At 40.4% G+C, this 11,488-nt stretch overlaps 1 long non-coding RNA gene across 1 annotated transcript; it reads left to right on the forward strand.

Annotated features, from left to right (window-relative positions):
- Positions 1–5,327: 5,327 nt before the first annotated feature.
- Positions 5,328–8,829, forward strand: LOC135407373 (uncharacterized). Its single transcript, XR_010426846.1, has 2 exons — positions 5,328–5,407; positions 8,718–8,829. It is a non-coding gene; the product is annotated as an uncharacterized LOC135407373 (long non-coding RNA).
- The last annotated feature ends 2,659 nt before the right edge of the window (positions 8,830–11,488 follow it).

Genomic DNA, 11,488 nt, shown 5'->3' on the forward strand with positions numbered 1-11,488 from the left:
TGTTAATACACTTTCTGATAAATACTACAGCACTTATTATTCAGCAAACACTTATTCCTGCTGTAAATCCAGAAAATGTAATGGGAAATATGACAAACACAAGAACCTCACTGGTTCTTCATGTACCTAGAAATTTTTAAAGGAGAAATTTGATACATTGTACACTGGTTTTGGATAGTTGAATTCAGAAGAATGAAACTTACAGCACCATTAATAAAAATGTTTTGGGGTTTGCTGTATAATCTAGGTAACCGTTTCATAGATGAATTTGCCCAGAGAAATAAAAATTTTATTTGTACATATAATGCCTCACGCCTGGGCTTTTCAGATTGCATAGGTCTCCATCTCCAAAGAAGACAAAGATTTTGGATGCTTTGGTGTCTAATACTTCTGACTTTTAAAAATCGACTACCAGTGAAATGATACTGAAAATCTTTTTTTATTCTGTTACTTAATAAGGTGAAAAAAATGCAGTGTTTCATGGATATGGATCAAAAATCCATAAAGTTAATAAAATTTGACTTCAAACTCCTGCTTAGTTTTACTGGTACTAGCACATTGATATTACTATATTAGCACACAGACAAGTCTGACATGGAAAGAAACTAACTGAATCAAAATAATTGAAAGAATTATTATTCATGCAGCCCATTTACTGCGACATCATTTATAATTTATGGAATTTGTATAGAATAAAGGGAAGAATGAATTGTAGTGATCTGTGGGAGGTGTAATGACCTTCAGGACAACTGCTCAGCCCACACTATCTCGCTGCTTGACAGAGGGGCAGGAGAGTGGTGTGTCCACTGACTGTGTGGACTTTATACACTAAGGAATCCAGGGCAGTTTTGCAGCAATTTGTGCTCTCACCAGTGGCAAACAGTCTCAGTGAAGTCTGCTATTATGTCAAAGTCACAACACAGTTTCAGACTTCTGAATTAGTCATGCATTTTGATTGTCACTTAAGTAGAAAGAAACAGTCATCTAGGCAGGAAGAATTTGAAGAAAACAGTTACACAGACACAAACTTATGTACAGATGATTGTTTCTTACTGGATGGTCCTGCAGAATCTTTCCTAATAACAGGATGCTTCATGTCCTTGTTTATATTACTGCAGATATGCAATCATTTTTATGATTGCAACACTTTGTAGACATGCTCTATCAAATTTTGTTCCTGAGTATTTCCTTGTTGTCTCAGGTATGATTGTGGTTTATGACAAACTTATATTGCCATAGGGAAACTGATTCTGAATTAAATCCCAATGTGAAACATCTACTTTATATTGTACTTTTGGAACAGTATTAGTTCTCAAAATGTGATTACTGTATATTAGAAGGTACTCTCTGAATATGTGATTTCAATACCTGCCTTTTTTGGTAAAGTTTTTAGCTGAAAGACATAAATGTAAAAATTTTAACATGATTTCTGTATTACTGGTATGAAAAAAGTGTGAGCATATTAGTCTGAGTGGATGTCTACTTTTTGGAATTATTTTCTTTTACCATCTACAAGAAAAGCCTTCTTCCTAAAGTCAACCATCACCTACGTTTTTCTACTCACACTTCCCACGTCTGCCTGGATTGTCGAAGGTCTTTTGCTTGTTGACTTCTTCATGACAGCTTCTCCAGATTTTCTGCTTTTAATCAGGCTGCAACTCAGTGGGTATTCTTTGATATCCTTGAGAAAATCCTCCACAACACAGAGGTTAGAAATAACTTTTCAAATAGCCCCGTTGTTATACAGAGACTGATTTTCTTATCTAAAAAAGTCTGATAACTCCTTCGCTGGCCTTCCATTGGATTTAGGAATTATTAATATCTACAAATTTTTGTTTTGTTGTTTTTCTTCTTGTTTGAACACCCCAGACTGCTACTGAAATCTTTTTGCTTTCAGTCTAAACCTTTCTTCTATCTAAATATCTAATGTGGGCTGCTATTTTGAGCCAGGGTTAGTTTACATTATGGTGAACAACCAAAATCCAGAATAATTTATAATCTTCTTTCCCTAGACATTGTCAAGAAAAAAAAAAAGATCAATAACACACAACCAAACAAACAAATCCCACCTGCCCACACACATATAAACCATTAAAGTGTTGGAGGATTTTGATACAGAAGGTTATGGAGAAATTTTAGGCAAAAAAATACAGGATTTTTTTTACACTTGTAATACTTATTCATACACTGCTAAATTATACATTTTGAATGTTTTTAATGCAGAAAAAGTACTTCGGTAACAACAGAGTCCTCATTCTACTGTAGTCATTTGGCTGGAAAAAAAAATAAAACCACGCTAATGTTTGGACAATCTTTGAAAGACAGAACTAGGGAAGTTATTAAGGCTGTTGTTAACTGTTAACTGTTAACTCAGTGCAGTGAGAAGGTTAATAACTGATAATCTTCTATCCAGGCTAAGCAAAAACCTTCATCAGTTTGTGCTAAGAATGTGAGAAATGGCGGGAATATTTTAGACTTACCATTAAACACGTTTGTGCAGTTTGATGGAGCGGGTCCTCACGGACAACTCTGAAAATACGGTATGTCCTCCTATAAAATATATTATCAAGGGAAGTATGGATGGATGTTTGTCAACAGCTGTTGTTGCAGAGATTGTAATAAAGGTATGCATCCAAAGTGATGTATTAAATTCTGTAATGAGCAATATCTAATATGGACTACTATGAAACCCTTCTGAGCTTATTAGAAAAAGGTTTTTCACCCGGCAGGTGGCTGAGCACTGCAACAGGCTCCCCAGAGTACTGGTCACAGCACCAAGCCTGACAGAGTCTTAAGAGTTTGGACAACGCACTTAGGCACATGGTGTGACTCCTGGGGCTGTTATTGCAGGGCTAAGAATTAGACTCAATGGTCCTTGTGAGTCACTTCCAATTCAGATTTGTGTTTTTGTTGCTCCATACTAAAAATATACAAGGGAGTTGGCTTTTCAAAAATCCTACTTTTCAAAAATCCGTAGTGAAGTCTGCATGCATCCAGTGTCGTTATACATTAAAGGATACTCTGATGCTGTGCTGAGCTACTAGAGAAGCCATCCTTCTTAAACTAACATGGACACAATGTCAAGGAAGATGATTTTTTCTAAGCTCCCAAACAAAACAATTGGAATTTGAGGAGGCTTTTTCTTCCCCCACTAACTTCTTATTTAAATCAGAGACCATCTACATGAGGATATGAGTATATTTACATAAGATATCCTGTGCCATGGAATACTCAGGGTGCATGTCTTGTTTTATTACATCGAAGTTCAGAATAGCTTGGGTTGCTGAGGCACAGAAAAATATTCTGGCACAATGGTGATCCAAACATGGCCTTTCTTATACAGAATGAGCCCGCTGAAGCCCAAGGGCAAAATATTGAAATGCTCAGAGAGCTTAAGTAACCATAGCTAATTAAAGAGAGAAATAAAAATGAAACACACAGGGAAAACACACAAGAACACCTGCGAAATGTTACATGTTCAGTATTTCTTATTTATGTTCATGTTTTTGCTTGCATCACCAACACAACTTTTAATTGTGGAACTCGGAAAAAAAATCAAAGCTCAGATAAGAAACTTCTCTAAATATTCAAATAACAGAGTCCTCAGGATACATAAGAAAACACAAGGAAAGTAGTTACAAACTACTGCAATATTTCTGGTTTATGTTTGAGATTCTATTTTGACTCTTGAAATTACACAAAACTGTTCTCAGCTATTATGATCCAAGGCTATGGATTGTTTTTTAGTGTATTTAATATCCTATTAAAAAAATTAACATAATTGTTAGCCATCAAGAAATTTTGTGAGTTGTCCAGCATTTTGAAATATCAAATTTTGCCAGAAAAATTGGCTTCCCAGTGAACTGTAATCTACCCAGCTATCTATGTACCTAAATACATGCATGTACTTAAAGACAGGCATAATTATAAAAAGCCATTTGAAGTTTAAAAAATGCTGGAGGTGCTTGGCAAAAAGACAGTTTTTCAGCAAGATACTGTGCTCACAAATCTGGACTATTTATCAAAGACCTGCCTGAAAAAGAAGCAAAGCCAGAACTTTTCTTTTGTCTGCTTTGACACTATTTTGGATGAAATATCATTTTTATACAAAACAAAAATAAATGTGAAGGTGAGACTACTCCTGTGCTGTCTGGCACCACAGCCAGAGGATGGAAATGACTTAAAAGCAGCCTTTGTTCCCATGTGAGATGAAAAAGTTCTTGACAGAACAAGAAAATATGAAACGGTCATCCTCTGTGCAGTCATGTGAAATTTCCCATTCTCTGCTGATAGATTAATTGAGTAATGTCTCAGCTTTCTTCATCAGAGCTAAAGAATGCTTGTTTACAGCTAAACAAAATACAATTTTTTTTTAGTTACGTATTCAAAATTTTTCTACTGTGCATCCCCACTTCATTAACAGAAATCAAACAATAACATTTATGAATTCAACTCTCACTTCAAAGACTGGTGGTAGTCCAGGCTGGCAGTGAGGACATTCATCGAAGAAGTGCCAGGATAATTAAAAAAGACTTCAAAGCACTGGGTCGGTCAGTTCAGGGGACAGGAGCACAGGTGATATTTGCCTCAGTTCCTGTACTATCTGGGATGGATGAGGAGTTAAATAAAGAGTGGAGTAAAAAAGCCCAACTCCTCAACAGATGGCTAAAGGATTGGTGCCACCATCAAAATTTTGGTTTCTTTGACCATGGGGCAAACTCCATGGTACCCAGTTTCTTAAAATCAGATGGGATTCATCTTTCTAGGAAGAAGAGGACTGTAGCCCATAAGTTAGCAAGGCTTTAAACTAGGTTCGAAGGGGGAAGGGGTTGAAACCGGGCTCTCCAGTGATCAGCCTAAGGATCGAAAGCCTGAGTCAAGAATTAAATCAACATCCCACCTGAAGTGCATGTACACTAATGCACGCAGTATGGGCAACAAACAAGAGGAGCTGGAAGCCATTGTGCAGCAGGAAGGCTATGATGTAGTCGCCATCACAGAAACGTGGTGGGATGACTCACACGACTGGAGTGTTGCCATGGATGGCTACAAGCTCTTCAGAAAGGACAGGCAGGGTAGGAGAGGTGGAGGGGTGGCTTTATATGTTAGAGAGTCTCTTGGCTCTGTTGAACTTGAGATCAGCAACGATAAAGTTGAGTGCCTATGGACCAGAATCAGGGGGAAGACCAACAAGGCCAGCATCATCATAGGTGTCTGTTACAGACCGCCCTACCAGGATGATGAAGGGGATGAAATATTCTTCAAGCAGCTGGCGGATGTCTCGAAATTGTCAGCCCTTGTGGGTGACTTTAACCTGCTGGATATCTGCTGGGAGCTCAATACTGCAGAGAAGAGGCAGTCTAGGAATTTCCTGGAGCATATAGAGGACAATTTCCTTTGTCAACTGGTAAATGAACCTACCAGGGGTAAGGCCCCACTAGACCTGCTGTTTACAAGCAGAGAAGGGCTGATGGGAGATGTAGTGGTTGAAGGCCGCCTGGGAAATAGTGACCATGAAATAATAGAATTTTCAATACTCAGAGATTCAAGGAGAAACAACAATAAAACCTCTACGCTGGACTTACGGAGGGCAGATTTTGACCTATTCAGAAGTCTAGTCCAGAGCATACCCTGGGAAACAACCCTTGAAAACAAGGGGGTCCAGGAGGGATGGATGTGCTTCAAGCAGGAAGTTTTGAGTGCACAGGAACAGGCTATACCAGTGTGCCGAAAGGCAAGCCGGCGGGGAAGACGGCCGGCTTGGTTAAACAGGGAGATTCTGAAGGAAATCAGGGATAAAAAGAGAGTTTACCGACTGTGGAAGAAAGGGCTGGCTACTTACGAAGAATTCAGGAAGACAGCTAGATCATGCAGAAAGAAGATCAGGGATACAAAAGCGCAATTTGAAGTTAAATTAGCCACTTCTGTTAGGGATAACAAAAAGTCCTTCTATAAATACATTAATAACAAAAGGAGGGGCAAAGAAAACCTTCATTCTTTGAGGGACTTGGAGGGAAACATAGTTAATAGAGATGAGGAGAAGGCTGAAGTACTTAACACCTACTTTGCCTCAGTTTTTACCAGTAGGACAGGTGGCCCTCAAGGCAACTGGCCTCTGAAGCTGGTAGACAGAGATAGGAAACCAAATAGTCCCCTTGTATTCCAGGAGGAAATAGTTCGTGACTTACTGAGTCATCTGGATTCTCACAAGTCTATGGGACCAGACGGGATCCATCCTAGGGTAAAGAGGGAGCTGGCAGAAGAGCTTGCCAAGCTGCTCTCCATCATCTTCCAACAATCCTGGCTCACTAGGGAGGTCCCATATGACTGGAAGTTGGCAAATATAGCCCCAATCCATAAAAAGAACTGCAAGGCTGACCCGGGTAACTACAGGCCTGTCAGCCTGACCTCGGTGCCTGGCAGAGTTATGGAGCAGATTATCCTGTGTGAAATCACACAGCAGCTACAGGATGGACAAGGGATCAGACCCAGCCAACATGGGTCTAGGAGGGGCAGATCCTGTTTGACCAACCTGATCTCCTTTTACAATCAAGTGACCCACCTGGTGGATGAGGGGAAGGCTGTGGATGCGTCTATGTGGACTTCAGCAAAGCCTTTGACACCGTCTCCCACAGCACACTCCTGGAAAAACTGGCAGCCCATGGCTTGGACAGGGGCACTCTGTGCTGGGTTAGGAACTGGCTGGAGGGCTGGGCCCAGAGAGTGCTGGTGAATGGAGCTGCATCCAGCTGGCGGCCGGTCACCAGTGGTGTTCCCCAGGGGTCAGTGCTGGGTCCAGTCCTTTTTAACATCTTTATCGATGATTTAGATGAGGGGATTGAGTCCATCATCAGCAAATTTGCAGATGACACCAAGTTGGGGGGGAGTGTCGACCTGCTGGAAGGCAGGAGGGCTCTGCAGAGGGATCTGGATAGACTGGAGAGATGGGCTGATTCCAACAGGATGAGGTTCAACAAAGCCAAGTGCCAGGTCCTGCACTTTGACCACAACAACCCCCTGCAGCGCTACAGGCTGGGCACAGAGTGGCTGGAGAGCAGCCAGGCAGAAAGAGACCTGGGGGTGCTGATTGACAGGAGGCTGAACATGAGCCAGCAGTGTGCCCAGGTGGCCAAGAAGGTTAATGGCATCCTGGCCTGCATCAGGCACAGCGTGGCCAGCAGGAGCAGGGAAGTGATCCTTTCCCTGTACTCTACATTGGTGAGGCCACCCCTGGAGTGCTGTGTCCAGTTCTGGGCCCCTCAGTTCAGGAAGGATATTGAGGTGCTGGAGCGGGTCCAGAGAAGAGCAATGAGGCTGGTGAAGGGACTGGAGCACAAGTCCTATGAGGAGAGGCTGAGGGAGCTGGGGTTGTTTAGTCTGGAGAAGAGAAGGCTTAGAGGCGACCTCATCACTCTCTACAACTACCTGAAGGGAGGTTATATCCAGGCGGGGTTGGTCTCTTCTCCCAGGCAACCAACAATAGGACAAGGGGACATGGGCTCAAGCTCTGCCAGGGGAGGTTTAGGTTGGATGTTAGGAAGAAATTCTTTACAGAGAGGGTTATCAGGCATTGGAACGGCCTACCCAGAGAGGTGGTAGATTCACCATCCCTGGAGGTTTTTAAAAAGAGATTGGACGTGGCCCTTAGTGCCATGATATAGTAATTGGAGTTGGATCAAGGGGCTGGACTTGATGATCTTGGAGGTCTTTTCCAACCTAATCTATTCTATGATTCTATGACTGTGCTTAAAATAGCGATTTAGTTCCTTTCCTTAACATTTTCTTTAAACAGGGAATTATGATTGTCAGATTTAGAATATTTTTTTTGTGTTTAGTCTGTAACACAGAGTCAAAAGCCTAAGGTGGAAATTATGCATTTTCATTTGTAACCCTGGTAGTAAAAAATTACACAGATACAGATATCAGCCTTTGAGTCACATGTTAAGGAAGATATCCTTGTTTTGTGACATATAAGCCACTGTTTTTCACAATTTAAAATTGTTCCACAATTTAAATCTTCTGTTCATAATGGGTTTTCATAGGAGACACAGTACTTTAGATTTGAAAAGCTAAGGGAGGTTTTGTATACTATTATATAAAATTATCAGAAACAGTAGACACATTTAACTTCCAACAACCATGAAATACTCTTTAAGACACACTCATTAAAGATTATATCAGTTATTATTTTTCAACTCTTTTAATATTTGTAGGAGCTCAAAATATATTTGGTGACAATTACTTTTTGGCCTAAAGAGTACTTTATATTACCCAAGATTCTGGGAGCACTTAGGACAAGGAAAACACATGTACTGTAGTCTTTTAAGCATTTAGAAACTCACTTTAACCTTTGTTTGTTTTTATTATTATTATTATTATTTATGCATTTTTGTATCTTTCTAAAGATTATAAACTTTATAAACTCATACACATTCTACTACTATTGTCCCACTATGATAATGTTTACCTTCTTCTTATCAACCATGTCATTTACATGAATTTATTTCAAGTTACTTTTTTTCATTACAGTAAGAATTTCAGAAGTCAGATTCTCATTTTTCATTTTCTTCTTTTTGCACTTACAAAGAGGCAGAGAAACAACTGAACATGGAAAAAGTGTAAGATCATTAATGGAAGGAATCAACACCTTCTCTGAAACTTAGTATGCAATTAATTCTATCCACATGTTCAAATATATATGTGTTTTTATTTCACAGGAAGTTTTGAGAGTTACACCAGGATTGAACAGTGGATGAAGACTAGAAGACATTGCAACTGCTGCAATATACATAAGTTTTATGATGCAGTTTTCTGTTACACTGTGAATGACTCCACTGTGTCTTTACTTTGCATCTTGTTTATTGTAATATAAAATTTAACAGTTTGATTGCTGACAACACTCTGACAATCCCTCCAAGGGGCACTCTTAGGTCAGATAAAGGAACAGAGTTGGCCAGAGCAGTGTGTTTCTTGAACTTGCTATATTCCTTGGAAAAAGTGTAAAATAAGATTATTATCAATTTCTAAAAGCTAGGGACTGCAATGGGGAGCCTAAGCAAAAAGTCACTTGAAAATTTAAATACCTTAATAACTGAAAGGCTAGGTAATTAATAAAGCAGATATAATTCCTTAGAGTTTCTGAAATAGTATGTACTCTATAGTATAGAATAGCGTATTCTGAAATAGTTTCTGAAATAGTATAGCAAGAATAGAAATTCTCACCAATGTTGAGAAGATGGAATATCCGCTATTAAATTCAGAAGATTAAATTGCTTAGTACCTTATAGAAGCTGGGAAAGAGAATAAACAAGAGCTGGATATCTGCATTGTTCCTGACGATTCGTAGCAAAGGAATTCGTTTGAGAATGTTCTCTTCTATCCCCTTGTAAATTTAAATATTTCACCAAAAATATTTGGTGAATAGAAGTATATATATACTTCCAATAGAAGTATTCTGAGTCTAAGCCATTGCTTTACTGTGTCTCAGTAATTCCTTCTAACCCATCTTGTCATACCTATTCATATTCTTCTCTTCTTCTATAAGGCAAGAGCCAGATATTTAGGGATTTTTCATCCATCTTTGGTGTTATTCATTTTTTGAATGGATAACACTGTTGAGTTTTGACACTGGTAAGCAAAAGAACACTCACAGATTCATTCACAAACTCTGTTATGAGGTCATGAATTTTTTAGCTGTGTCCAGGGCTCCTGGATTATTACCAGTCGCATTTTGAAAGACTGTCAGAGCTTTCGTTGCCATGTTACTCCATTTTCTGACTCAAAGCATCATGTCTTATTTTTTTTGAACTCTTACACAAATCTGATGATGAGCACAGCTGCAAGGACTATCAGCAGATGGTTCATTTGTCTTCTGAGTTGTTCCTGACAGACAGACTTGGAGCACAATGGCGAGGACTACAGCAGAAATTCTGGTCTTCCAAATCCAGACCTCAGCTATCATGGACAGAAGATAATTTGTATTCAAAGACCAAAACTGACAAGTAATATCTTTGCCCTTAGCCATCCCTTATTTCAGGAATCATTCTTTACTTATGCTCCACTCTTAAATGCAATAGATAAGACATTTTGAGGTTCTGCACACAGGATTCTCTGTATGGTGTAACCATCACCCCCAAGTCTTGACTATAGTGCAATAGCAGCAGGAATACCACATCCAACAACTGATCAAGATATAAATCTAGGGAGCTTGGAGTTAAAGCTTTAGATTGTAAGAAACTTGTTAACCAAAACATTTCCAGAGAGATAGTAATGCCTTTTTATTTGACTGACTATGAAACTCTGCTGTTCTGCAGATGAGAAAATTAATTATTCACACAGTTTGGGGTCTTGATGGTCTTTGCATGCAGCTTCAGTAGAAAATTAAGGAGGGAACCTAGTTCACTGTGTATAATCTCTCCTCATCAGTCCACTACATTTCTGGTCAGAAGTAGAACAGGAGGGGACTTGATTATTATCATGGAGTCACAGAACCACAAAATATGCCGAGTCGGAATGGACTCACAAGGATCATTAAAGTTCAGACCTTAGTCCTCCACAGGATAATCCCCAAGAGTCACACCATGTGAGTGAGTATCACCCAAATGCTTCTTGAACTCTGTCAGGCTTGGTGCTGTGACCACTTCCCTGGGGAGCCTGTTCCAGTGCCCAACCACCCTTCTGGGTAAAGAACCTCTTTCTAATATCCAACCTAAACCTCCCCTGACACAACTTCAGGCCATTCCCTTGGGTCCTGTTACTGGTCACCACAGAGAAGAGATCAGTGCCTGCCCCTCCTCCTCCCCTTGTGAGGAAGTTGTAACTGCAATGAGGTCTCCCCTCAGTCTCCTCTTCTCCAGGCTGAACAGACCAAGTGACCTCAGCTGCTCCTCACACAGCTTCCCCTCAAGGCCCTTCACCATCTTCATTGCCCTCCTTTGGACGCCCTCTAGCAGCTTAATATCTTTCTTATATTGTGACACCCAAAACTGCACACAATATTCAAGGTGAGGCTGCCCCAGTGCAGAGCAGAGTGGGACAATCCCCTCCCTCAACCAACTGGTGATGCTTTGCCTGATGCCCCCAGGACAGGGTTGGCCCTCCTGGCTGCCAGGGCACTGCTGACTCACATTCAACCTACCATCAACCAGGACCCCCAGGTCTCTTTCCATAGCACTGCTTTTCAGCATCTCATTCCCCACTCTGTCTGTACAGCTGCGGTTGCCCCATCCCAGGTGCAGGATCCAGCACTTTCCCTCGTTGAACTTCATGCAGTTGGTTACTGTCCAGCACCCTAATTTGTCAAGGTCTCTCTGTGGAGCTCCCTGCCTTTGAGGGAGCCAACAGCTCCTCCCGGTTTTTTGTCATCTGCAAACTTGCTCAGTATCCCTTATGGTGGCCTTTCATTACCAAAAAGGGAACTTATAAGAAAGCTGGGAACAGAATTTTTAGTAGGACGAGGGTTAATGGTTTCAAACTAAAAGACAGCTGA

This window comes from Pseudopipra pipra, chromosome Z, assembly GCF_036250125.1.
Source record: "Pseudopipra pipra isolate bDixPip1 chromosome Z, bDixPip1.hap1, whole genome shotgun sequence".
Lineage (NCBI taxonomy): Eukaryota > Metazoa > Chordata > Aves > Passeriformes > Pipridae > Pseudopipra > Pseudopipra pipra.